The 26,879-nt window shown below is 47.1% G+C and overlaps 1 long non-coding RNA gene across 1 annotated transcript in view; it reads right to left on the reverse strand.

The window, feature by feature from the left end:
* LOC138528702 (uncharacterized) overlaps positions 1-25,190 on the reverse strand; it is a 29,186-nt gene extending 3,996 nt beyond the window's left edge. Inside the window, exon 1 of the long non-coding RNA XR_011284208.1 lies at positions 25,012-25,190. This is a non-coding gene — a long non-coding RNA (uncharacterized lncRNA). The remainder of the gene's footprint in view (positions 1-25,011) is intronic.
* Positions 25,191-26,879: the final 1,689 nt, after the last annotated feature.

Below are 26,879 nucleotides of genomic sequence, written 5' to 3' on the forward strand. Positions count from 1 at the left end.
GGGACCTCGTAGTAAGGCGGTAAGGGTTTACCGGTACCGGTAAAATACCGGTACCGGTAAACCCTTACCACCTACCGTGTAATGAGGCCCAAGACCAGGAATTAAAGCTGAAGAAAGGTGCATTGTGTGTCGAAGGTATCCGGGACTCTCCTGCATCGATATCCAAGGCGGGGAAGAGTGATTGCCACGGTGGTACTGTCCTTGGCTCCTACAACAAAGCCGCTCCAGTAAAGTGAGCACAGCCAGTGAGTTGGGGAGACTGATAGCAGACCGGTCTGTGTTTGAACCAAGGTTGCAAGCGGCAACATTGTATGGAGAAATCTGCAAACAACAGAATGTAAGCGTACGTGATGAGCAATGTGAATAAAATTGAATATCCAAGGAGTGACTGAACTTTTGAAACCAAGGTAGATGCCATATACACAGTGGTCTGGCGCTGCATGGGTGCTCATTCGAAGGTCTCTGTTAGGTATCCAACTGAGAGTGTAAAATTGTGGACTGTGAAATAGAAGTGGTCCAGCAACGGGTTAAGATAAACCCTGTGCACATTCGAAAGTCTTCCATAGCTAATACGTACTGTAATCGGTCCGAGCCCGGCTGATGGAGACTAATTGTGGAAAAGCAATCTGAGCCCCGCTGAGAGGGATCCGGGGTGAAAAATATTTTATAAGCACTGGAGGAGAGGATCTGAGCACAGAAGAGGGGGATCCAAAGTAAAGATTGTAGTAGAAAAGGGATCTGAGCCCAGGTGAGGGGGATCCAGGGTGAAGCGTGAATCAACAGATGTGAATATTTGTAAAGGAACTTTTCGTTGGTTTGGTACATCATGCCTTCTGAATCCAGAGACTTTGATATCTTAAGAATCTTGGGCACAGAAGGCCCTGATGTTGGTAATGGAACTGTGCCCTTGTGCCAAAGAAGCCCAAGAGTGTGCTATGCTCGATTGAACTACTTTGTCCCGTGCTGAAAACGTGGGGAAGCGAGGCCAATGGCCTGAACATCCTGACTTATCATTCTGTGAACACTTATTTCTTTTTCATGAATATTTCCCCACACTATTTTTAACTTAGCAGTAAGGATTGGCAATAGGTGTTTTAGTAAAGGCACTTTTATTTTGACAAGACTCCACTAGGACTGCGTTATTATTATTTGATGTTTGTAGCTTGTTCCCATCTGCAGATTTAGGTTTAGATAGGCATTAATCACACCCTTGATAAAGGTCAATAAACACCCTTAAACTGTGGTTACTTGTGTCTGTGTTACTTTGATACCATGCCTACCTTACACTTTCTACGGGAGACAACCAAAATATCATACATATATATTGTACTTTAGGATTAAGAATAAAGACATTCTGGCCCAATTAGACACAAGGAGCAAGGGATGTGTCATCCGTCCTGAAATAAGTCCTCTGGGAGCGGTAAGAACCTCAAGGAGAAATGTCCTTTTGTTTCCATGGAGAAACAACAAAAATACCACCTAACTAACATAGAGTCACCATTTAGGGGAGGAGGTACATGTCCCGGTGGCAGTGATACCTAAACTACTGGCTCCACTAATCATAGGTAGAAGCCATCCCCAGCTTTCCAAACGGCATCACAAATCGCCCAGATGGAAATTAATCTAGGATCCACAGATATCACCCAAACTTATACAGAGATCTTGAAACAACTTAGATCACCCCACCAAGAAAAAGCCCCAAGTAAATATTCCCCTATGGACACCTGGGAAGATTCTGGGATAATTGAGGGTCTACCCTTCTGGGAATCGGGAAACCCAGTGTGAAATGGGATTTCAGGGCGACAATCACCTTCCTCAAAACCCTAGGGGAACCCCTTTAGCGGGAGGCAAGAAGAAAAGGGTAAACGTATGTGACAAATCTGAGGATGCCGTCCCTTCTCCCCTCGGGGGAGACCTTTCTGATGGGGCCAGGGTGGTGCATCCACAGTACAATAGTCTCCCGGGGGGTGGTGCACCGAGGGAGGATCACATGGGGAAGGAAGCCTTTTATGGGATTAGGGATGACCATTCCCAGAGAATGTGGTATTCCTCCACTATAGAAGACCCTCCCTCCTTGCCCAAGCCAAACTCTCCTTCCTTGTTCCCAGTTAGTCCCAATATTTTTGTCATGAGGTCAACCAACCTAGTAGGTCAGCCCTGCCCGATTAACACCGCTGATAATATACCATCATCTCACACACACTACTCCCCTGGTCACTTCACTTCTGTATCAATCCCCTTTAAATGTACTGGGATGAGGAAGAACAGGAACTTCCTAGATAGAGCCTCATTAGCAATTACAGACATGAAGAAGATACTATTCTACCCAAAGGAGAGTTCTAATATTGATACTGAAATGAGGAGGAGGAACAGAGCAAAGAAGATTACTCTTGAGAACTGCAATGAGTAGCCTAGTGGTTGCCGGCTACTCATTCTCTCAGAGTAGAAAAGGAGAAAAGACTGAAGAAGCAGTTGTCAAGTCTTCCCTGGAGGAGCAGAGAGAGGAAATCCTGTACTGCAGAACAAGGGGCATTGGACCCCTGTAATACCCAGAGAGAGGGGGAACCCATGAACCCCAGCATTCTGTTGGGAACAGAGGGAAGCTGGAGTCTCCCTGACTGGGGGAAACCCTTGAGCACCAAAAGTGTGCAAGGGATTAGAGAGGATGATCCTCCAAATAGGAACTGCAGGAGCTGTGGACCGGGCAGGCAGAGAGAAGCTACAAGGGGAGCCTCGAACCGAGGGACAGGAGAGCCTGAATGTGGTCCAAGCTGGAGGGACTACACAGGCTGCTGCCAAGACATACCTCCGGGCATCCCAGGCTCTAGTGAGTCACCGACAATGAAGCATGAGGCGCCGGACGGAGAGAGAAACCTGCAGAACTGCTGCAGACCCAGACATTTACCCGACAGCAACCAGAGCCTCATAGAACAATGGGGTCGCTGGAGAAACTCTGGTACCTACCAAGAAGGAAAAAGGTACGCAGATTCTCCAGGAGGTGTTGGAGGTCCAGGGAAGCATAGGCTGAATACGAACATTGGAAAAGGAGGGTATACGACCTGAAGGGAAACTGAGAGTCTGGGACCCACACCCATATGTAATAAAGGGGGTCTGGGACTCCGAGCACCACTAAGATAACAGAGCCAGGTGTTTGGCAGGCAAGTAAACTAAACACATACAATGCAACGAGAACAGCAAGACAGAGGACGTATAGATTTGGCAGGAGAGTGAATCAAACGTATATATCAATGAACTGTGAGTCTGGGATCCACACCCATGTGAGAGGCAAGCACCCAAACATTAGGAAGAATAAGAGGGTCTGGGACCCACATGAAAGAGAGACGGTCCACAAGAGGACACCAGCTTGGCAGGAGATGATCCAAGCTATATTGTGAGTCTGGGACCCACACCCACATGAGCCATGAGTGGATATTAGCTTGGCAGGAGAGTGAACCGAGCTATATTGCGAGTCTGGGACCCGCTTCCATGTGAGAGATTGAAAGGTTCATGGATTACGGAATTGGTAAAAAGGAATCGTACATTTTATAACGAACTACGTCAAGATGATAAGATAAAGAATTCTAAATCCAAGAGACATATCCCTGTGAATTGTAAAGTGACATTTGCCTAAGAGGATACCAGGGCTCACAAGCCCAAAAGGAGCACAAGTTTGAAGACGTCTAGGGGGATGGAGCATAAGAATAGCTCACGGGCAAAATGCTCGCCTTCGAAGCAAGACACAGCTTTGATCCCCGAGTCCACGCTTAGAAACCTCTGGGTATTAAGTTTGTTATAAATAACCAATTATAACTTATAAAATAAATATCCCAAGCATGGGAAACTTGCATTTCTTAACATTGTTTATTTCATCACCTTATATTATCAGAGAGACTAGGAACTTTTCTATTGATTGAAAACACAAAGAACACTTCTTACTTTAAGAAGATCACCCTCGCACAGATGCTATGGATTATTAGTGTTAGGGTCAGAAGCAGGATTTTGGACACAACAGTGACAGACTTGTTAGTTTTGGACTTCCGGGCAATGTCACTATTTTTCTTTGATGTAGGGGAAACCCTCTTAGCTTTAGGGACATAGAGGCATTTTTCAAACCTTTTCTTAGTTAATAAAAGTTTAAACCCAGAAACAGGTCACCATTCTATCTGAACCTTACTTCTGCACCCTTACACCGTACATAACTGTATGATGTCTATGCCCCTGTGTCCCTTCTATACTCACATGTGCTGTCCCCATGGACATGAAAGGTGGGGTGGCAGGCCCTTGAACACATCTCTATTTGGATGTTAAGGGACCTTGCGTGACATGTCCTGCTGCTCAGCGTTTAAGTTAGTGCCTTACTGCCCTGGCTGGCGATAGATCTGCACCTTATAAATAGGACAGATAAACATTGCATGGTGTGGAGAGGGACGGCAAGATGGTACTGGAACCACATATACAAGACAGCTACCTTCTCATGAAGTGTACAGAGTGTCCTGCGCTGAAGAGCAAAAGCTACAAGTCTAACTGTTTGCAAGAGACACAGCACTTGTGCTGTCAAAGGCAGAGCGGTCTCTGGCAGTGATAGAGCCACAGTTCTTATAAACAGTCAGAATCACAGATCATGCTCTGTCAATAAAGCTGTGGCTATGACCTTTCCCTGCTTCTATTGGGTATCAGTAGATAATGAGGAGTGAGGTGAGTTGGAGAAGCCCCCAAAACTCCAGAGACAGAGGAATGGGGTGATCCGGCTGCTACAGAATGTGGGTCCAAAAGGTGATTAGAGAGGGCCTCAAGGGAGCCTGGCCGTCTCACAGAGAGAGGATGCTCGACTCAATTCCTGATCTCATGTTGTATTGTACTGTATGAGTCATTTATATAGCACCCTTTCCCCACTTGTATGGCCTCAATGTGCTTTATGGTAGGAACGCCCTCGGTGACTGCAGTCCATGTGTAGGAGTTTCTAAGAGTTTAAATTAGAAAGGCATGTGTGCATTTTGACATGTCAGGACTTAGAGTGGCTAGCTAGGCTCCAGTAAGCAACCCAGAGGTCAGGCACGTGGGCGGCTGCTGTTGGGGGTTTAGGATAGAGTGCCAGTGCTGAAGATTAGATGGGTGCCCAGCTAGACCAAATGTTGTTTTGTCGGTTGTATACTAATGGCAGAGTTGTTGAGGTACGTCAGGGGGTTTCAGTGTAGATGGCTATGTGTGCTGTTAGACAGGAATAGCATAGTCATAGCTGTATTCTCGGCTACATGGATGGGTGGCCCTGTCTGTGGCCTGTGTCCACAAACATGGGGTTCATTACAAGTTTGCCAGTCCGGTAGTAACGGTGCCGGTATGCTACCAGCACCGTTGCTACTGGACCAGCAAACTACAAGTTCTGTGGGTGGGCGCCCGCCCGCATAACTTGCCAGTAGCACACCACCATTCTGAATGGTGCTGGTGCTACCAGCCTCTCCATTCCCATTGAGCCCTATTGGGAGCATTTTTTACCGGCTGCCGGGAATGTGCAAGTACTGGGTAATGTCCCGGTAACTGCCCATTCGCGGGTACCAGAAAAATTCACAAGTTTAGTGGCAGCCTGCTGATTTTACCGTCAGGGCTACTGCCAAACTTGTAATGAGGCCCATGGTGTAAGATAAGCGTACTGTGCGCTTGGGTGGAGTTCAACTGCGATGTCCTTTTTCTTGGTCCAATGAGATTGTTTGGTCTTGCTTTTCGTGGTCTCCCTGGAATGAAGGTCTTTCCAACTGTAGTTGCTACATTAGTCCACAGGTGCTGTGGTGGATTGCATTGCCCAGCAGCCTGACTGGAGGGAGAGGTGTGCTCAGCTCACGCGTATGGAACAGAATTGTGCACATGCGCTAGGGGTCTGTGGCAAGTCAGAAGGAGGAAATGACCCTTCGAAGACAAGATGCCCTTCATCTATATTCAAGTAACTTCAAAAAGCCTACCTCTCCTTATCATTATGGGTGATCCCTGCCTATCTTACTAGCTAAGGTGCTTGTTTGTCAGTCGTGAGTGTGCAAATAAACAGGTCCGCTGTCCAACACTTTGACCCTAACACTATGAAAACGAACTTCCATCCAAAGAATGACTCCATTTTCCTAAAGTTACTCTTAGAGCCAATGTATGTCCTATGTATTAGACTTTGATTCGCAAATAGCCTCCTGTGACTTCATGAATCAGTTTCCTTAGTTCAACAAGTGCATCATTAAATCTTTAGGAATCACTTTTGGGATTTTATCATAGGATTTGTATTCCGCCTCATTGCTGTTAGTGGATCTTGTTCAGTCCTTCAGATTACTCCCTAAAAGTAGGCAAACACACCGATAACAAAAAAATAGGGAGCAAAAAGACTGCCCTAAAAAATAGCAAATGGACACGTAGGAGCGTGTGGCCCTGCTTTCACCCACACAGCTCCATGGATAGCTATGGACCGGTCGTGCACATAGTGCCACAGGAGGAAAGTATCATCACTGCCTGATCCGAAGAAGTTAACATGCATCTTTTAACGCACATGAATAACCAAGTGCAAATAAATAGTTATTAAAAAACATTTCCTGTTTCCAGGTAAAACATATTTTTTTACACACTTATGGGAATATTTATTTATTTATTGTTTGTTTGTTTTATTACTTGTATTGCGCACCAGACCCAGGGGTAACCGGGCGCAATGCATATGACAACATACAGCTTTGTTATAGAAACACAAGGCAAATATGGAGACGAAAATATATACAAGGCAAAAAAGTAATAATACAAGTATTTACAGTCCTACTCAGCCAGGCGGTAAATGCAGAGAGGTAGGTGAGTGCAAGAGTACAAGACAGTGGAAGGTCAAACGGGATAGGTCAAGGTCGGGCAGTTAGTAGTCTATTATTTGTCCACATCTTTGATCCATCTTGTAAGGTTGTGTTCGGAAAGTGAAGTATGGTTGATATGTTCGCAAGGTGGATGGTAAGGAGTTCCATAGTTGAGCTGCTTTGACCTGGAAGCTGCAGCCATCAACTCTAGATAGTTTAAATCTAGGGCCCTTATTACAACCCTGGCGTTAAGGGGTTAACAGCGCCGTAAAAGGTGGCGACGCCGTTAACCCCTTAACGCCTGATTACGAGGTCCCTTTGCGGGCGTTAAAAACCAACCCACAAAGGGACCTTGGTGCTAAGTACGCAATTTGCGGCACCGTACTTAGCGCCTTCCCCATTCCCATTGAGCCCTATGGGGCAAAAATGGGAATGGGGAAGGGCCATGGTGGCATGGGGAATTACCGCCCCGCCAACCTCGGAATGGGGCGGTAATTCCCCATTCCGCCATGGCGGAGTCGGTAAATTACCGGCATGGACCATTGTGCTATTAGCACCATGGTCCAACGCCAGGGTCGTAATGAGGGCCTAGGTGTTGAGATGTTGTTTGAGTTTAAGGACCTGGTGAGTCTGGTCGGATTTATTCTCGTGAATCTCATAGAAAGGTAACGAGGTGCAGCATTATTGAGACATTTGTAGACGAGTGAGGCTACTTTTAGCTAGATTTTCTCCTGAGTTGAAAGCCAGTTATTGGCTCTTCTAAATTCAGTGATGTGGGCTCTTCTGGGAATACCTAGTGCTGCTCTAAGCACGTTGTTCTGCAAGATTTGAATTCTTTTGATAACTTCCTTATTAGCCCCAGTGTAAAGTGAGTTGCAATAGTCCAACTTCGATAAAACTAGTGCTCTAGCAAGTATGATGCAGCTATTGTTAGATAGGAAGGGTTTGCCGGCCCTAATCAGTTTGCAGGTGTAAGCAGTGGTGGAGGCCATCGCGTTAACCTGCTTGTTGAAAGATAGGGTAGAGTCCAGATAGAAACCCAGAGTTTTGACCGCGTGAGCGGAGGTGATTTCATCGTTATCAATATTGAAAGAGGAATAGTTAGGGCCCAGTTTTTTTAAGGTAAGGGGTGTGCCAAGGATAATGATTTCAGTTTTGTCATCATTCAGGCATAGTCCATGAGTGGCCATCCATGCCTTGATGATGAGATACACCCTGTTCACCAAGGCCAAATCCTTGTCGTAATCACCAGTAAGTGGTAGGAGAATCTGAGTATCATCTGCATAATTAGTGTAGGTGATACCAAGAAGGTCCAGATCATCGAAAAGGGGCTTAGTGAAGATGTTGTAGAGTGTAGGAGAAACGCAAGATCCCTGGGGCACGCCGCATGTGATGGGGATGGAGTCTGCTGCTGCTGAGGAGAAGACTATCTTGGTCCTGTTATTGAGGAAGGATTGGATCCATGCTGTGGCTTCTTCAGAGAAGTGTGCAGCCATGTCCAGATGCCTACAAAGGACCTTGTGGTTGACAAGGTCGAATGCAGCTGATAGGTCCAGGAGGAAGAGTAAGGCAGGTTTCCCTTGATCCCTCAGCTCGTCGATTTGTGCCTTTAGGTCTAAAAGGGCTGTTTCAGTACCGTGCTGGGGGCGGAAGCCAGACTGCCGTACTCCTAGCAGGTGGTTAGTTTCTAAGTGTTTCTGTATTTGTGAGTACGCCACTTTATCTATGATTTTTAAGAGGAATGGCACGGTGGTGATTGGGCGGTAATTTGTGGGTATGGCTGGGTCTAGGGTCTGTTTTTTAAGAAGTGGGAGTACGCAGGATTCTTTTAGGTTACTTGGTATAGACCCTGTTGCGAATGAGGCATTGATAAGTTTTGAGATGAAAGGAGCCAAGTCTCTGGCTGCGTCCTTTATCAGTTGGGCTGGGAATTTGGTCTCCCTGGCAATTTGATGGTTTGAGTGACAGTATAATTTTTTCAGTCTCAATAATGGATACTTTAGAGAACTTGAAACGAGGAGTGTCAATGTTATTTTTGGGAGGGGTGACAGCTATTTTAGGCACGGTATCCAGACTTGTGCATTGGTAAGGTGCTTACAGCAAGTAAATTGTGTTTCAAAGCGCCCACAGGGCAAGGGGGAGGAACATGGAATGAAAGGAAATTATAACAACAATGAAGAAGGAAAGAGGCAGTCCCACTAGGGCTTGTGAGAATTCAGAAAGTGCAAGTGCAGAGAGAGAGAGGGAGGGTTTGAGGGGGAGGTAAGTGCTTAGGAGTGCCACAAATTGAAGTGCTAGGGAATAAGTTGCAACTGTTAAGTGCCAGGCAGAGATCACTTGGTGAGCGAGGTCAACTGACAAAAAGACATAAGTGCAGGCATGTGAGATCGCACAGGCTAGTGGGGACCCAACGGCAAGTGCAGCGAATGGGTTTAAGCTAAAGGCTATGGGGGGAGGCCAGGGCCCAGAAGGACACATAAGGGCCCTAGTAACCAATATCTGCGACTGTGGGATTAGCAAGGGAAGGAGGTGGTGAAAAGGGAAGTCTTGAGGAGCTTCCGTAACTTGAGGAGGTCCAGCTCAAGACTGAGAGGAAGGGGGAGTCCCAATACCTTAATGCAATTATGTTTGTTGACACGGCAAAAGCTCTTTTCTTCTACCCATTTACTTACTTTTTCTAACAAGCATGTTGAAAAAGTCTTTGACATGTGTGAGAAACCTGAGGGTATTCTCACTCATAGACCCCTTGGATTTCTTTGCACAGGTGGTCAGGGAAAGGCCATCCCTATTGGATCCCGACCCTGGGGGCGGAGAGGCAAGGGAGGATCGCCTGGGTGAGGGGTCCTTGGGTGAGACATGATATCCCCCTTTCCCTACTGATGTCCAATCCAACCCCTCCACAACCTTTATAAATCATAATCAGCTCCCCTTGTTTTCCCACATATAAACCCTGACAGTACTGAGACAAAGTAGAAGCAACCAAGAGCAATGAAGTCCACACTCTTTTACCACTCTGGTACTGGGACGAGCAAGATGCCTGTTAAGAGCAGTGAAGTTCAGGTATGTCCCTTTAATTGTAGTCAGGCAGGGCTGATTAGACATCAACACCGGCAGCCTGTCTCAAGGGGCTGCATGTGTATAAACGGAGAGCAGCCCATGAGCAAAGGGAGCACCAGGAACAGCAGCAGGAAGGATGTTGTAAGCAGCAAGGAACTTTGTCTGGAAAACATGCTGAGACGCTGGGGTCAGCAGAGAGAGGCGATCTATGGAAGCGTGTAACAATAGCTGGGGCTCTGTTGAATAAACCGGACATTGGAAGGGAGCCGTGTGGAGAGGCTGTCCCTTTTCCTTGTGATCGAGGTGCTTGTTCCCCGGTGGCAGGAGTTCACCACAGGAGTGTCTGAGGGGCAGGAGTTGGGTCCTGACATTACACGCAGAAGGCCGTATGATCCATGCTGTCGGGAAAAGCTGTGAACGCGACCAGTGAGTTTCTAACAAGTACGAAACCCGGTACGTGAGTGTTTGAACTCTTTTCATTCACGTGGAATACTTTGTATCGGAGCTGTCGCGTGTTTGAGGAACACTTTTTCGAAGGTCTCCGGTATGAACCATTATTGTCTAATGAATTACCCAGAATACTTTGTATCAGAGTGGGCGCATGTTGAAGGAAACACGTTTTTGAAAAGTCTCAGAGAGCTGGGCTCTACAATTGAAGCAAAATTAAGCATTATTAAACCACGGGTTGAATAATCAAAAGTGTTTTATGAATGCAACACACCTTTATTGAATACCGAACTGAATAAAAACACTACCAATAAGTAGAACTATTATATCTGTAATTCATAAATAAATGAAACTTTAAACCCACTATATGTTAACTCTAAAGTGAAAGCCAACCATGTGCTAAATCCTAAAATTAATGAAACATTGAAATCATTAGAGCTTTAACACTGAAACTAAAAGAAACTTTAAATTCAAGTGAAACCATTGTATGCAGCATACTGAAATCAATGGAACTTTAACCTTGAACAAAGAAAGGCATATTGAATACTAAATTGTGTAAAAACTACAATACATGAAAAGCAACAAATAAAAGAGGGTGCAAGTGTGATAAAGGACCCAAAACAAATATCAAGGGTAATTTTGTGATACTGAAGCTGAGTCTTGGGGTAGAGAACCCTGAGATCTGAAGTATCTACTGACTTGAGGACGGAGCCTTAAAGCGCTTTTGTGTTTGAAACTATATTCTTTGGAACTTGGGGAAGGGAACCCCTGATATTGGTTTAAACTGCATCGCCTTGAACTTAAGAAAGGTAACTTTAAGACTTTCTGTTGGAACTATTTTATACTTGGGGAAGGGAGCTGCAAGGAAGCTGCGAGCTGGAAGAGGCTCAGGACTTTACGTTGGACACTCTTTCTTCTGATTGCTGACATCCCTACACATTGTATAGGTTAGTTGCGAGGGCAAGCATAGGTTTTGGACACAGAGAGATTCATAAATTGAACTCTGTGACTCAGACTGTCCTTAGTTTCATTCAGGTAGGGAAATCTCTCCTTAGTATAGGGCAAGTTAGACCCTTTTCCATCCTGACATTTAAGTTAATAAAAGTGTTTGTTTAGGATTTTGAATCTGTTGTCTGTGTCTTGCTTCTTGATGCCTTCACACATGCTGTCCGTGAGAGCTAATAAAGTGTAATCGCCAGGATCCGTTTCCTCTCCTTTTTTACATATAGGTCCAATATTAGCTTGTTTCCATGCCGTAGGTATCCCAACAGCTTTTGCCACTTCCCAAAACAGCCCATGCAAAATCTTCTCCCCGAGCAAAGGCTGGGCCTTAATTACAACATGCGGTATACAATCCAGCCCTGGTGCTCTGGACGGCTTTAATTTCATTATAATTCTCCCAATGTCATCCACCTCAAAGGATAACCAGCTATAAGGATAACCAGCTATAATCATAATCCCGTTTTATAATCTCTCTGGTCTTTCTATCCAGAAGTACTGCATCACTTTGATAGTCTCTATAATATAAACTCTTAATATAAGACTCCGACACAGTTCCTGCTATCGGATTGGCCATGGTGATGCTAACTTTGTCATAAATGTATTCACATAATGCCAACATGTGTTATTGTTTTGTAGGGGTCATTATGGGCTTGCGGTCTCAATACAAAGGCACCGGTAAGCTTGCCGGTACCGTTGTATCCGGACCGGCAAACTCTGAGTTGTGGTCGCGGGTGCCTTCCATTCCACCAGGTCTGATCTGGCGGAATAAGGCACCCGCGAGCACAGCATACCTGTAGCACGGGCACCGTTATTAACGGTGCCGGTGCTACAGGCATCCCCATCCCCCGATCACACGATTCCAGCACCTGCGGATGGGCAATTACCGGGTCCAGCTGGGCCGTAATGACCCATTTGTGGGTGCTGGATTTTTTTGCAAGTTTGGAGGTAGCCTGCCTGTATACCTCATACACTAATGCAGTTACAAAGGAAAGGGCACTTAGATGTTGGACCCACTGCGCATTTAAAACATTTATACAATGAAGCATATCTGCTGCGGGGGACCGTGACAATTGGGTCCCTGTGCCCAACTAGACCCTGAGGGGATACAAATGAAATTATGCATATGCCGAAAGACGCCTTCATTTAGCATCTTTCACCGCATTGGAGGGTTATACGAGTGGAATCAGAACTGATATTTCAGAACTGGAAATCCTCTTAATATAACAGTTTGTTTGGAGGTTTCATTAAGTGGAGGCAATCGGTATATACCTGGTTACTTTGTTTGAATGCCTGGGAAAAAGATTGTGAAGGTCGAAACATGTGTCAGCTGTGTTCTTTGATTAAACCAACATTTTCTTTTTGTGTTTAACTGTTTAGCCTACAAAAGTAAGCTTTTCACAGATGAAGAAACAATAGTATATCATTTCATCAGAAGTACAACAAAGTGTACTTAATACATCCTTAGGCAGTGAATAAAATGTAGAACTTAAAAGTGAATCATTCTGTTTGCCCCAAAAAAACACACAGAAAGCATACAACGCCAGGATCATTTTCACTGAGTTTCCCCACATGAGTCTGAGCTAAAACATTTCAGTCAATAGTACTTCACCCAAATAACGCAGCTGCGCTTCCCAAAGCCAGGGCAAGTCAAGATGATATGTTTAAGGGTTTCTACTGTAGCGGACTTACACAATCTACAGTTGTTTGTTATTGACTTGTCCCACTTTGACCTTCTTGATTCAGGCGAAAGCACAGGTAGATAACCCGGATCTTTTGGCAGGGGAAAAGGGACACATACATCAAGTTTACCCCACACTTCCTTCTGAACCTTCTGAACCTTGCATACTCTCTGTAAAGCGATTGGTTTCCCAGTAGGTAAGAGGTTTCGGCCCAGTCGGCAGTGTATAATTTACGCTTTACAACCTCCAGCAGCGCCCTCAACTCCCCCGAAGAGGAACCAATCTGAGTATACCACACATAGTAAGCTTGAACTGAGTCAAAGTGGAAGCTGATTGAGCTTGGGACGGTTCGCCCAGAGGTTGATACAGAGAGTTGATCGGGCAGGGGGTTCAATATTTTGGCGTATTCAGCACTTTTTCCACAAAGCTCTGGCCGCCAGAGAAACAAGTCCCAGCTCGTGTCTGATCACAGCGTTGGGCACATAATTCTGCAGACCAATGGTTCTCTTCCAGAGGAGCCCTTGGAGGGTGTTGAGTGGAGCCCCCAGATCAAAGAGGACAATGCCCAGACCATAACGATCTATCGGTTCAATGTTTTGGAAGTATAACCTATTCAAGGGTACCAGGGATTAGAGACAATGGGCCTCATTAAAAGTTTGGCGGTAGCCTTTCAGGTAAAACCGACAGGCTGCTGCCAAACATGCAATTTTTTCCAGCACCGAGGAATGGCCAATTACCAGGTCATTACGAATTTGGCGGGACTGCTACAGCACTTGGTGACCCGCTACAATTGAGAGAAATTGTCTGGGCACCCCCCCCCCAACGCCTGGCAAAATGCCCATGATAGTAACATTGGGGAGGCAGATTTGGCATAGGACCAAGACACTGTTACGGATGGATCACCCCTACTCCCCACCCCCCCCCCCGAGATCCCACTGATCTCAGACTTATGCAAAACCAAAACGGATCTAGCGAACATTAGACACTGGCAAAGAAAAGGGGTATACACCTGGGGGGACCTGTATGATGAGGGAACATTCAGGGACTTCACATCACTTCAATCTGTAGAGGGCCTGCCTGGAAGTCAATTCCTGTGGTACCATCGTGTCAAGTGGGAGGCACGGCCAAAATGGAGTGAGTGGCCGGAAGAACCAACGGCTGGCCCGCTTGTCACATTGCTTTATAGCCTGGGAGATGGGTGGAGGCTGGTGTCCAGGATATATGGCCAATTAATAGATAGACCTAACCCCAGAAGCACAGTCCTGAAATCCAGGTGTGAAACGGACCTGGGCCTAGAAATTACAGACAAAGAATGGGAGAGGGCCCTCGCATTTCCCAAGGAAGTGTCAAGGAATGCTAGGTTTTGAATGATACAATTAAATGTATTATACCCTACATACATGACCCCAAGTAGGGTGGCTACGTTTAATGCGCAAACCTGCCCTGAGTGCACCTGTTGCAAGGTAAAGCCGGCGGACCTGATGCACATGTTCTAGGAATGCCCCACGGCACAGGGCCAGTGGTCTAAAGTGGAGCAGACTTGCAGGTGGGCTGGAGTGTTCCGATACAACTGGTGCCCTAAGGAATGCTTGTTGGGAACCTACCCCAGGTTGGCCAAGGTAAAACATATTGTAAAACTCAAGGATATTGCATGTGCGCTTGCTAAGAGAACCATTGCAATGGCGTGGAAAAGTGTCAAGGGACCACAATTATTTGTGTGGCATAGTGAGCTGGAGCGCTGGGTAGAGGCGGAAACCAGGGCCTGGGAGGACGGCATCCCCAGATCCCTCGCCGCCGCCAGTGTGACATTCGAAGCATGGAAGGCCCTGACAAGAGAAGTGTTCCACCCCTACGACGACATGCCCCCCGAACCACTGCTCATACTGTTAATAATAAGCCTGGCATTGTCGGAGGGCCTGAGCCACTGTGCCACTCTATTCTACCCCCCACTTGCTCCCACCTCATGCTTCCCACCCGTTATATACTGCAAAAATGTGCTATACATGGAGACAGTGGGCCTCATTCCGAGTATGGCGTTAAGGGATAGCGGCCACCGCTAACGAGAGCGGTGGCGGTAATCCCTTACCGCCATACTCCGAGTTCCCTTAGCGCCATGGTGCTTTTAACACCTGCTTTTAGCAGGCGTTAAATACCATGGCGCTAAGGGACCTTGATGTTAATTACGCCACCGTAATTTACGGTGGCGTAATTGACGCCTTCCCCACTCCCATTATGCCCTATGGGGCAAGAATGGGAATGGGGAAGGGTAAATGGGGATTGGGGAATTACCGCCCCGCCAACCTTGGAATGGGGCGGTAATTCCGCCAACCACCAAGGCGCTGCCGGTCCGGGTACGGCGTCAACCAAGGCGTTAATAGCGCCATTGGTTAGCGCCGTACTCGGAATGAGGCCCAGTTATTGTTGTTTGTCATATAGCATTGAAGTTGTTGTTAGAATACTGAGATTGTTACAATGTGAAACACACTGATTCGGAAATGATTACATGCAATTGTGAATTAAGAAAATGTCAATAAAGAAATTTAAAAATAAATAAAAATGACCTTGGCGTACCCAGTGATTGCCCTTTCCTGGGTGCCGGAAAATGTTCTTCCGCATTCCCATTGAGCCCAACAGGGGTCAATGGGATTGGGGAAGGCGGATGCACCGGCACCGTTAATAACGGTGCCCGTGCATCCATCCAGTTGTGCTCGCAGGTGCTGGTCTGAAAGGCACCCACAATCACAAGTCGTAGTTTGTCGGTCCGGGAAGTACGGTACTGGCATGCTTACCGGTACGGTACTTCCCGGACCGGCAAACTCGTAATGAACCCCTCAGTTGTGAATAAATATGCTTCATTTTGGCTAGTAAGGTGCTAAATCCTTTATTTCTTTTTAATGAGGTCAAGCCCCTCTAAAGAGGTTATTTGCAAGATTGAATCCCAGTTACCGTATTGATGCCACCCTTTCCAGGGATTGTACTTAGGACCTTTCTTGGAGAAAAAGATAACAACCTTGGATTTTTGCCCGCTGATTTGCAGATTGTTCTGAACAGCATAATGGAAGAATAATGTCCGTTTCCTGTGGAGGCCAATTGGTGTTTTATCAAAAAGAATGATATCATCAGCAAAGCCAGTTTAAAACTAGGTTGCCCATCTTTACCGGATTGGTACTGCCCACCTCCCACAGGGCTGCAATGTCCAAAACAAACGGATTGAAGAGGGTTGGCGCAACCACACAACCCTGCAACAGCCCCACAAAGGTAAGAGCTGGGGCAGAGGTCGCCCCATCCCTAGTCAGCCTGACTCTCAAGGAAGACTCCCTGTGTAACAGTGCCAAAATCTGGATGGTTTTTGGTGGGACCTTCCACTCAAGGAGTTTACTTCAAAGGGTCTCTCTGCTAAGCGTATCGACGGCGCTGGACATGTCTATAGAAGCCATATAGACAGAGCTCACCACCACCTTATTTACAGCTGCAGAGAGATTTGAGATGATAGTCCCATTTAGAGAGGTCCCCATTCCCGAGCGGAAACCCACCTGATGTTTGGCCAAAAGATTAAGTTCCTCCACGTGGTGGGAAAGTTCTCTCTGGATAAGTGAGGCAAAGACTTTACTGGAAGCATCTAGCAGGGCGCTGGGTCTGTAGTTGTTCGGATCAGATACATTACCCTGCTTCAAGATGGGGATAATAAAAGATTGCTTCCAAGTGTTGGGAATAGTGTCCTCTCTGTAAATACTCTGGAAGAGAGTCAGCGTAGGACCCACCCATAGCTCTGGCTCCTGCTTGAAGTACATTGGCAGGATGCCATCAGGAACCGGGGCTGCAGATGACCTAGCCCTCCCAATGGCCCATCTAACGTCTCCCTCGTCGCAAGGACAAACCCCCGAATCCTTCTTGCCCATGTTGAGGGTTGGGCAGTTAAGCTTGTTACTTGGTCAGGCAAATTTATTCTGCAGGTAGCCCACCCAAACATGCTCTGTTATGTCACAGCTCCTGTCAACAACAGGACTGTGGGGGAATTGCCCGATAGCTGACCAGAAATTGGCGTGTTTGCTACCTGCCAAAGATTTTATTATTGCCTGATTGGTTGCAGTGTGGGCTTGCTTTTACTGTAGATAATCACAGCGTTGTAGCGGGCTTGGATTTGCTTCTTTGCGAGCACATATTGTGATGTCGGAAGCGTATTTGAGCGAAGGGAGCGCAAGACCTTCCTCTTGTGATTCTTTGCTAGGGCAATAGTGGCATCATGTTGATGGAGATGCTTTTTCCCAGAATTAAATTTGCCCTTGGCTGCCGCGGAGGTCAAGCAGATTCGGACTATGGCGTTGAAGGATTCTACCCCTAATTTGAAGCTCAAGCAACCTACTGTATTTGACATTTGGTTATAGATGTTGAGAAATGTCCTACAGTTGGAAGCGTTTCACTTGACTGTCAAACCTCCTCTGGCTGAGGATGTAAAAACAGTGGTCAACTCAATTGGGGAATGCTCCAGCTTTATATGCAGGGCCAGAGATATGGGAACCTGGTCACTTCCCAAAGGCGGGCCCCCAGTGAGTGGTTCACTGGAGGCTAGCAAGGGGGAAGAGACAAAGAAATGGGCGATCCAATACCTTTTAATACTCCAGGACCAAGTGAAAAAAGAGCTAAATTTTTCAGGGGGTTGGGGGTGCAACAAATAACCATGTCCCAGTCGGACAGATGATTTGTCCAGATGGATGAGGGGTCTATGGGCTCCAGAGAAGGATTAAAGGACCACCTGTTTAGATCTTGGAGGCTCCCCGCAACGAGCATTGTCGTCACCACCCAGAATGATCATGGTGCCTTTAGCCATCACCAGCCACCCTTCAAGAAGCCAGCCCAGGCCTTCCAGAAAAGACCTAAGGGTGTGCTTTGCCGGGTTCCAGTATATGTTCACCAATAGAGGGTCATCCAGACAGTCCTTGAATGTGATGTTTGCTGCCAGGAGACCTTCCAGAGTAGTAGGTACCTCCTGGTGGGAGCACTTCATCACCAGATCAATGGCAACAACGAGCCCCCCAGAAGGACAGCCCATGGGCCGCCTGGTAGCCTCCTTGTAATAGGTGTGGGGCCCCTCCAAAACAAAAACTTGTGGACAAAGTTTCTTGCAAAACGAGGACATTCGTCTCTCCCACCCAAGCATGGAGCCCCTTGAATAAATTGGAAAAAGCACAAACATTCCATGATAAGAATTTACATTCGCCATCCTAGACCATGTTTTTGGACAACTTGATCTCCGAAAACACCTGTGCCGCAGTATCCAACCAGGACCAGTCCTCCAAGGCCACAGTTGCACTGGACGAGAGAATTGGTTTGTGCGTGTTCAGGTTGGAGGAAGAGTATTGAGGGGTTAAGAACTCAACCTGGGTGTTTGGGTCATGGAGATCGAAGAGATCGTAGCCAACCACCTTCAACAATTCTCGTTCCCTCCATACAATTTGTGCGATCAGATTGGATTTGAAGTGGCAAACAGACCTGTAAGTGCATGATTTGGGAAAGATCACGTGTGATGTCATCAGAATGCAAAGCATGCAGAAATGGCATTTCTTGGAAGCTTCTAAGCATCTGTGATCTGTTCATGGATTGGTGGCCTTCTGATTGTAGAACAAAGTCCCATCCCATAATGATCCCCTGGAAGATATCATCTCTGTGTGTATCTAATGTACCAATGTGTTCAGGCAGTGTCATCTCGGTGGAGACCTCGCCGGATTCCCTTGTCCTAGACGGTAGAGCGGTAGCTTCCAAGGCACCTTGCTGGATGACCGACAGACTTGAAGCCATGGGGATCACGTTAGTTGACTGATTTTGGGGGCATTGAGTGGGATAAGGTTACCCAAAAATTATGTCATATTGCTTTGTTCAGTGGTTTTTGTTCTCTTGGGGCTCTGTAGTTGAGAAGGATCACTCCTGATGGATCCTGGCCCGTAATGGGAGGGGGCAGCGATTCTAAAGCCAGGTCCTTAACTGTGTCCTCTCCCGAGAGTGAAGTTAAGAACTTAGAGGTCTTTTTCCTCTTGTTAAAATTTGCAACCGGAAGATTTTTTGTTTTCTTTTTGGTACGTAGCTTACTTGGCTGTAGTTGTTGAAGGCTCTCATGGATGTTGAGAGGAGACAGATCCACAGCATCCTGGTGCTCCATCTCACCGTGTGCCTCTTGAGAGTCACCAACAGCCTGCTATAGAGCCACCTCACGTTGATGAAGGTCTACCAACATTGTGGTAGTATCGGGATTAGGGCTGTGTACTAAATAAAAGGAGATTGCTGTTCCGGAGCGAGTGATACAAGAACTTCCCAGACGTCCACATCAGTGCAGACACATTTAGAAGTGATAGAAGTGCACTGTGGAGGTTTTTGCCCTTCCATCATCATAGTCATTTTGGAATTCAACATACCCAACTTCCTTGAATTGTCCGGTTAATGGCCTTGATGTTATCATATAGCCTAAGCATGGATTCTAGCACCAAGTGAAGTGCCGAGATAGATGCTGGCCCCAGCGAATCCATGAAGGAGTCCCGCCTCATTTCAATATTTCTGGGCGTGAAGAAGGGAGATTTATGAAAGAATTCATCGGTTGAGCATGTGGATTAGGCCCCAGCGAGTGGGACCTGTGCGGCGATCCCCGCCACGGTTTCGCAAAGTTTTTCGAAAGAGTCCTCCAAAATCATAGAATGATTCAAGATTGATATAAGGGGGACCGCGGGCCAGAGTGAGAAGTAGACTTACCCAGCACTCTCACCCTTTGTAGTGGCCCTTGTATGAAACACAGGAGAGTGGAGTTCCACCACTAAAGTAGTGCAGTGGTTTGGCCAACTAAATGAAAGATTTCTGAGTGAGGGATCTGTTGCCTCCTCTGAAAGTTGTGTGACAGGCGACCCCAGTGGCCCAGTGCTCCGAGCTGATCCAGCCAGTACTTGGGAGTAGGGGGGAGGGGCACTATGTGGGGTCCTCAGAAGCACATGCTGACCATTTCCCTCTGATGTGCATTGATTGGCGCCCCTCTGGTTAGAAAGCTGCCCTCAGAGTCAGAGGGTGCCTTCCCCCTCTCTCTCTTTAAGTGCTGCTAAGCCCTTCTCAGTAATTAGAAGCCTACCACTCCACAATTTAGGGATGGACATGATGTCTCCTTCACTGCCTTCACATTAGTTACTTACAGGCCCACAATGCCCTGCTTACCATGGCAATGGAAGTAGAGTAAGGTAGACACGACACACCCAGAAGACCAGAAGACCACTTGGCTCCAATTGTGCTCTGCGCAAAACTGGTGCTTTTCTGTAGTCTGCTGGGTCCAGTTGCAGTGAGGCTCCGCCCACTTGGGATGCAAATAGCGAACAGACTCCTGGTTCATTATGACAACAAGGATCAGTGTTGTAAGTAGTGAAGCACTATTACAGTGCAGAGGTCCACCTCCGTGAACAATGCAAGTTAGCAGCTGACCGCCGTTATAGACAAAAGAAAAAGAACAAAGTGGGTGACCAAAAGACCAATGTGCACTGAGCTGTGACTGCTTATATGTTCTTAACCAATTATTATATTTGGTTATTTAGTTAGCATTGGTCTTCATTTTAGCTATATGATCTTGTGCCCAGTCTTTCCTTACTTTCCTGATGGCGGCTCGATTCAATTTCCTCTTAGCATCATAAACTTCACCTATCATAGTAATAGGAGGAATCATTCTTTTACACTTATATTGTATAGTCTATGCTATCATATCGATCTTGGACAGAATATATGCCATAAAAGTCTCACTTTGTGCTGCACCATAATTACTAGCCCAAGATTCCTAATGGAATTATTGCAGGATTACAGTATTAAACAATTGTACCCGGAGCAATTTAAATTGCTTTGTTTGCAGATTGCAGTACTTCTCGAATAAGAACATTCTGTCTATAGATATTCCCAATATTGAATATGCATCTGAGTACAATATGATCGCTAAGACTAGTAAAAAAGGGGGGGTATAGTCAGAAAGAACCACTTTGAGAGAATTAGACAAAAATGTATAGTCAATACAAGATGTTTGATTACATCTCTTCGAAGAACATCGTAGTCTCTTAACGACAGAATGTATTAAAATCCTATGACCAATAATATTGTCCTTTATTATGATAAACCCAGTGGTGCAAGGTCATCACTATATAATCTTGCAATAGTTTGTTATTTGACCCACCGGAAGGATGATATCAATTAATCACAAGAAGCTCAAATTGCCTGATTCCTAGCCCAGATACAACAACTGAAAACACGTGTTTAACTTGCCACTGAGGCATGTACTCTACTATCTTATAATCACATGTTGCACCAACCATCTAGCCCCCAGTAGGTCTCCCCAGATCCTTTTTTTGTTGCCATTCTTTGGGCCTCATTCCAAGTCCGTCGGTAACCCACCAGTGCTACCGGTAGGTTACCGACGGACTGAAACATTGTTTCCGCCACTTGATATCCCAGTGCCACCGCAAGTCCCGGCAGCCCGGGATATCGGGCGTCGGAAAATGTTGGTCCCCTATTGGGCTCCATGGGAGTGGGGAGACAGAAGCACCAGCACTGTTGCCAACGGTCCTGGTGCTTCCATGATAACTCTGTTTTCTGGGGCTGTTGTGCACATCAGGTCAGACCTGCTGGGCACATAGACCCAGAAAAGCAGAGTTGTAATCTGCCAGTCCAGAAACTGTGTTGGTACGTTGCTACTGGCAGCCTTATTTCCAGACCGGCAGACTCATAATGAGGCCCTTTGTTTCAGAATAAAGTCATCAACATAACATGGCTGCAACAACCAAGTCTCCTGGACACAAAATATATCAGACTTTGCTAACAATTAACATCCTTCATTATTACATAAAAGGAGTGATAATCCCAAGAGTTCTCTGTTTTATCTGATACTATAGCGCCCTGATGCCCAGAGATATGTGCACTCTACAATCACAAAGTCACAAATCGTCCCTTATTCTTTTCCCATTATGCTTGATCCTCTAATGCCTGATGCAGAGCCCCCTTGATCCCTTAATATCCCTATGATCTCCTAATGCCCGATGCAGAGCCCCCTTGATCCCTTAATATTCCTATGATCCTCTAATGCCCGATGCTGAGCCCCCTTGATCCCTTAATATTCCTTTGATCATCTAATGCCCGATGCAGAGCCCCCTTGATCCTTTAATATTCGTATGATCCTCTAATGCCCGATGCAGAGCTCCCTTGATCCATTAATATTCCTATGATCCTCTAATGCCCAATGCAGAGCCCCCTTGATCCCTTAATATTCCTATGATCATCTAATGCCTGATGCAGAGCCCCCTTGATCCCTTAATATTCCTATGATCCTCTAATGCCCGATGCAGAGCCCCCTTGATCCCTTAATATTGCTATGATCCTTTAATGCCTGATGCAGAGCCCCCTTGATCCTTTAATATTCGTATGATCCTCTAATTCTCAGTGCAGATCCCCCTTGATCCCTTAATATGCCCAAAGGTTTGGGTTAGTTGGTATCATTATCCTTCATATATCTTCTCAATGACTTATCTTGCTCAGCAGAGATTTAACTGTTAATACCGAATGGGTAATAACGAGGTGTAACTCCATGCACACCTCTTCCGGTCCATAACCTGCCTCTCCCCGACAAGTGTCCTCGGGCTGAGGTTGTCTTGCCTGTCTAACATGGCCCTCCCCCACAAATCCCTCACTGCCGGTGCAGGTTTTGTAAGGCCCATAAATTCAGCATGTGTAGGATACTTCAAACAGGTAACTCCGTAGAGAGGCATTTTATAGCATTAAATACCCTCAATCTTAAATATATCCAATTTGTTATTCCCATTATTGTTTATATGGATACAATGGGCCTCATTACAGGTTTGGTGGTATTTCAGTAGTAAATCTGCTGAAAACGCACCAAAAGGGTTTACTGTTACTGCCACTTGAGCCGGCAGATTTACCACCGGATTACAAGTAGCGGCAGGCGGTGTTAGTCCCCATTTATTGGAGCCCAGAGGACTCATGGGGATTTCAAGGGAATTACTGCCAGCGATAATTTTCTGGTACGAAAATGCAGCAGTAACAGAATTACCACTCAATAACTGCTGTTTTATACTGAACACCGTACTTGTAATGAGGCCCATTCTGTGTTCATGTAAAATCTTCCACTCTGAGATAATGAATAGGAATTTGTATTTTTGCCAAACAGAAAACTATTTTCATTTCACAAATTTAGTTGTGGTAGGTCAAGTTAAAACTGATGCCATTGTTTGTAGGGGTTCCTTGCCACAAGAATAATGTCTTACAGTTGTCCAGCTTTGCGATGAGCACTAGAAGTGAGCATTCACATACCCATGTACCCAATGTATACATGTGCATGCACACAGGGAGAGGTGTAACATGCACATGCTTTAAGAACCTGTGGTATCCGCGAGTACTCCATATTGAAGCCCCTTCCTATCATCCTGCATGAGCATGCGCTCAGGAAGCGGTGTAGCATGTACATGCTTTAAGAGCCTGAGTATCCATGAGTACTCCAGGAGACTGGGAGTGCATTTCTATCATCCAGATGAAGACAGAAATCAGAGGTCAGGCTCTGAGAGTGTGCTGAAGTACCAGAGTGAGGTGATGCAGTGAGTGGGTAGCATGCTGAGTACCAGAGTGAGGTGATGCAGTGAGTGGGTAGCATGCTGAAGTACCAGAGTGGGGTGATGCAGTGAGTGGGTAGCATGCTGACGTACCAGAGTGGGGTGATGCAGTGAGTGGGTAGCATGCTGAAGTACCAGAGTGAGGTGATGCAGTGAGTGGGTAGCATGCTGAAGTACCAGAGTGGGGTGATGCAGTGAGTGGGTAGCATGCTGACGTACCAGAGTGGGGTGATGCAGTGAGTGGGTAGCATGCTGAAGTACCAGAGTGGGGTGATGCAGTGAATGGGTAGCATGCTGAAGTGCCAGAGCGATGTGGTGCAGTGAGTGGATAGCATGCTGAAGTATCAGAGTGAGGTGATGGAGTGAGTGGGTAGCATGCTGAAGTACCAGAGCGAGGTGGTGCAGTGAGTGGGTAGAATGCTGAAGTACCAGGGTGGGGTGATGCAGTGAGTGGGTAGCATGCTGAAGTGACAGAGTGAGGTGGTGCAGTGAGTGGGTAGCATGGTGAAGTGCCAGAGTGAGGTGGTGCAGTGAATGGGTAGCATGCTAAAGTGCCAGAGCGAGGTGGTGCAGTGAGTGGGTAGCATGCTGAAGTACCAGAGTGGGGTGATGAAGTGAGTGGTTAGCATGCTGAAGTACCAGAGCGAGGCGATGCAGTGAGTGGGTAGCATGCTGAAGTACCAGAGTGAGGTGATGCAGTGCATGGGTAGCATGCTAAAGTGCCAGAGCGAGGCGGTGCAGTGAGTGGGTAGCATGCTGAAGTACCAGAGTGAGGTGATGCAGTGCATGGGTAGCATGCTAAAGTGCCAGAGCGAGGTGGTGCAGTGAGTGGGTAGCATGCTGAAGTATCAGAGTGAGGTGATGGAGTGAGTGGGTAGCAAGCTGAAGTACCAGAGCGAGGTGGTGCAGTGAGTGGGTAGAATGCTGAAGTACCAGGGTGGGGTGATGCAGTGAGTGGGTAGCATGCTGAAGTATCAGTGAGGTGGTGCAGTGAGTGGGTAGCATGGTGAAGTATCAGAGTGAGGCACTGCAGTGAGAGGGTAGCAGTACCAGAGCGAGGTGATGCAGTGAGTGGGTAGCATCAGAGGCTGAGAGGGTTGACTGGTTGCAGCACCTGGGCCTTCAATACATACAGAATACATGTGCTGATAGCTGGCCACTAGCCCCAGGTCATAAAGTACACCTTTAGCCATGTATGTGTGTTTAAAAGACAGCACCCTGCATTCTGGGAACTACAGACCTTACAGCATCTTCTTTAATGCGAGAACTTTAAACTCCAACTTCCAGAATTTAAACCAATGTTGGCTGCAAGGTCAGTGCTGGCTGAAGGGGACCCTCGTGACCTGGGTCCAGTTGGCAGCAGAGAGTATAGTAGACCCCAATAAAACAACCCACATCATCTGGACTCTGCCCGGACATTTCCCTCCTTTGATCGTGGGGGATTTCCCGCCTTTGATCCTGGGGGATTTCTCGTCAAGCACCTCTCACAGAAATCGGAGCAACACTCAGTAGGGTAGAGACGGCAGCGGCTCGGATACAGTCAACATCTCTCGGCTGTGAGTAATCAAAGTGTTTCAGCTCAGGACGGTCTAAGAGCAGAAGATTCCCAACGCTGCACTGAGGCTGCGCAGAATCAGAGAGCCTTCAGCAGCGCGTGCACAGGACGGTCTAAGAGCGGAAGATTCCCAACGCTGCACTGAGGCTGCGCAGAACCAGAGACACATCAGCAGCGCGTGCGCAGGACGGTCTAAGAGCAGAAGATTCCCAACGCTGCACTGAGGCTGTGCAGAACCAGAGACCGTTCAGCAGCGCGTGCGCACGGTCTAAGAGCAGAAGATTCCCAACGCTGCACTGAGGCTGCGCAGAACCAGAGAGCCTTCAGCAGCGCGTGCGCAGCACGGTCTAAGAGCAGAAGATTCCCAACGCTGCACTGAGGCTGCGCAGAACCAGAGACGCATCAGCAGCGCGTGCGCAGGACGGTCTAAGAGCAGAAGATTCCCAACGCTGCACTGAGGCTGCGCAGAACCAGAGACCCATCAGCAGCGCGTGCGCAGCACGGTCTAAGAGCAGAAGATTCCCAACGCTGCACTGAGGTTGCGCGAAACTAGAGACACAAGTTAGCAGAGCGTGCGCAGGACAGTCTAAGAGCAATACAACCCCCCCAATGCTGCACTGAGGCTGTGCAGAACCAGAGCATGCGCAGGACGGTTTCTAAGCAGAAGTTCCCAGTTATGCAATGCGGCAGGTTTGGCCTCTGTGCAGCACCTGTCCTGCAGTCCATTGCACGCGCTCACACTCCCGGTGCATGCATGACTTTCAGGCGAGTGCATTTGCCCCCTCGCCCCCGCACCATGGCAACCGCCGAGAACATTGTGCGAATCTAGACGCTTGGTCCAGTGGAATCCAGACAGTACATCCTGCAGGTGTGCAGCTTTTTCCACATTGCACCAAAGTGACAGAGAAACCCATGTTTAAGGCTAGCCAGCGTGACTGGGTGACCCTGGGCGGTGGGGATTACTTCCTGCTTAATGATTTAGGAGTCACATGTCACATAAGCATGTATGGCTGGGATCTAGGGTGGGCAACTTTTTGAGATCCTTTTGCAGGACACTTGCCCACATTGCAGTGCTGATGTCACAGCGTCATTCACGTTTGGCTTGCCCCATTTGTGATTGAAACAATGTGTTAATGGCTCTTAATACCTGGCCTTATTGCAATGCAAATGCTCGCTCTGATTACTTACCGGTAATCTTCATTACTCCTAGTCCTACTCTTCCTCGTCACATTACTTACCTCATGAGGCCCCTGCCTCCGACACAGGACCTTCTTTTATTTATTTTCATTTCTGCAACTCCTCTCCCACACCCACGTCACTTAGTTTCATATTACCAAGCCGTAGCATGTGACCTTCCCCGCAGGGAGGATGAGAAGTGTCGTCAGTACTGTGACGAGGAAAAGTAGGGCTAGGAGTAATGAAGATTATCAGTAAGTAATCAGAGCATTACCTCCACGTCCCCTCTTCCTTGTCCCAGTACTTACCTCATGAGGTATACCAAAGCAGCAACGGGGAAAAGGTCCCAACGAGACACAGGGCCTCATTACGACCCTGGCGGTCCCGTAATGAAGGGTGCCGGTACAGGACCGCGCCCTTCATTACGGGATGCCCTATTATGAGGTTCCCTTGCGGGACCCGGAACAGATGTTTGGTAAAACCAGATGTCCTTTCCGGGTCCCGCGAGGGGTCCAAGGAGCTAATAACGGGT

Source organism: Ambystoma mexicanum, chromosome 7q (assembly GCF_040938575.1).
Source record: "Ambystoma mexicanum isolate Mex_15411 chromosome 7q, UKY_AmexF1_1, whole genome shotgun sequence".
Taxonomy (NCBI): domain Eukaryota; kingdom Metazoa; phylum Chordata; class Amphibia; order Caudata; family Ambystomatidae; genus Ambystoma; species Ambystoma mexicanum.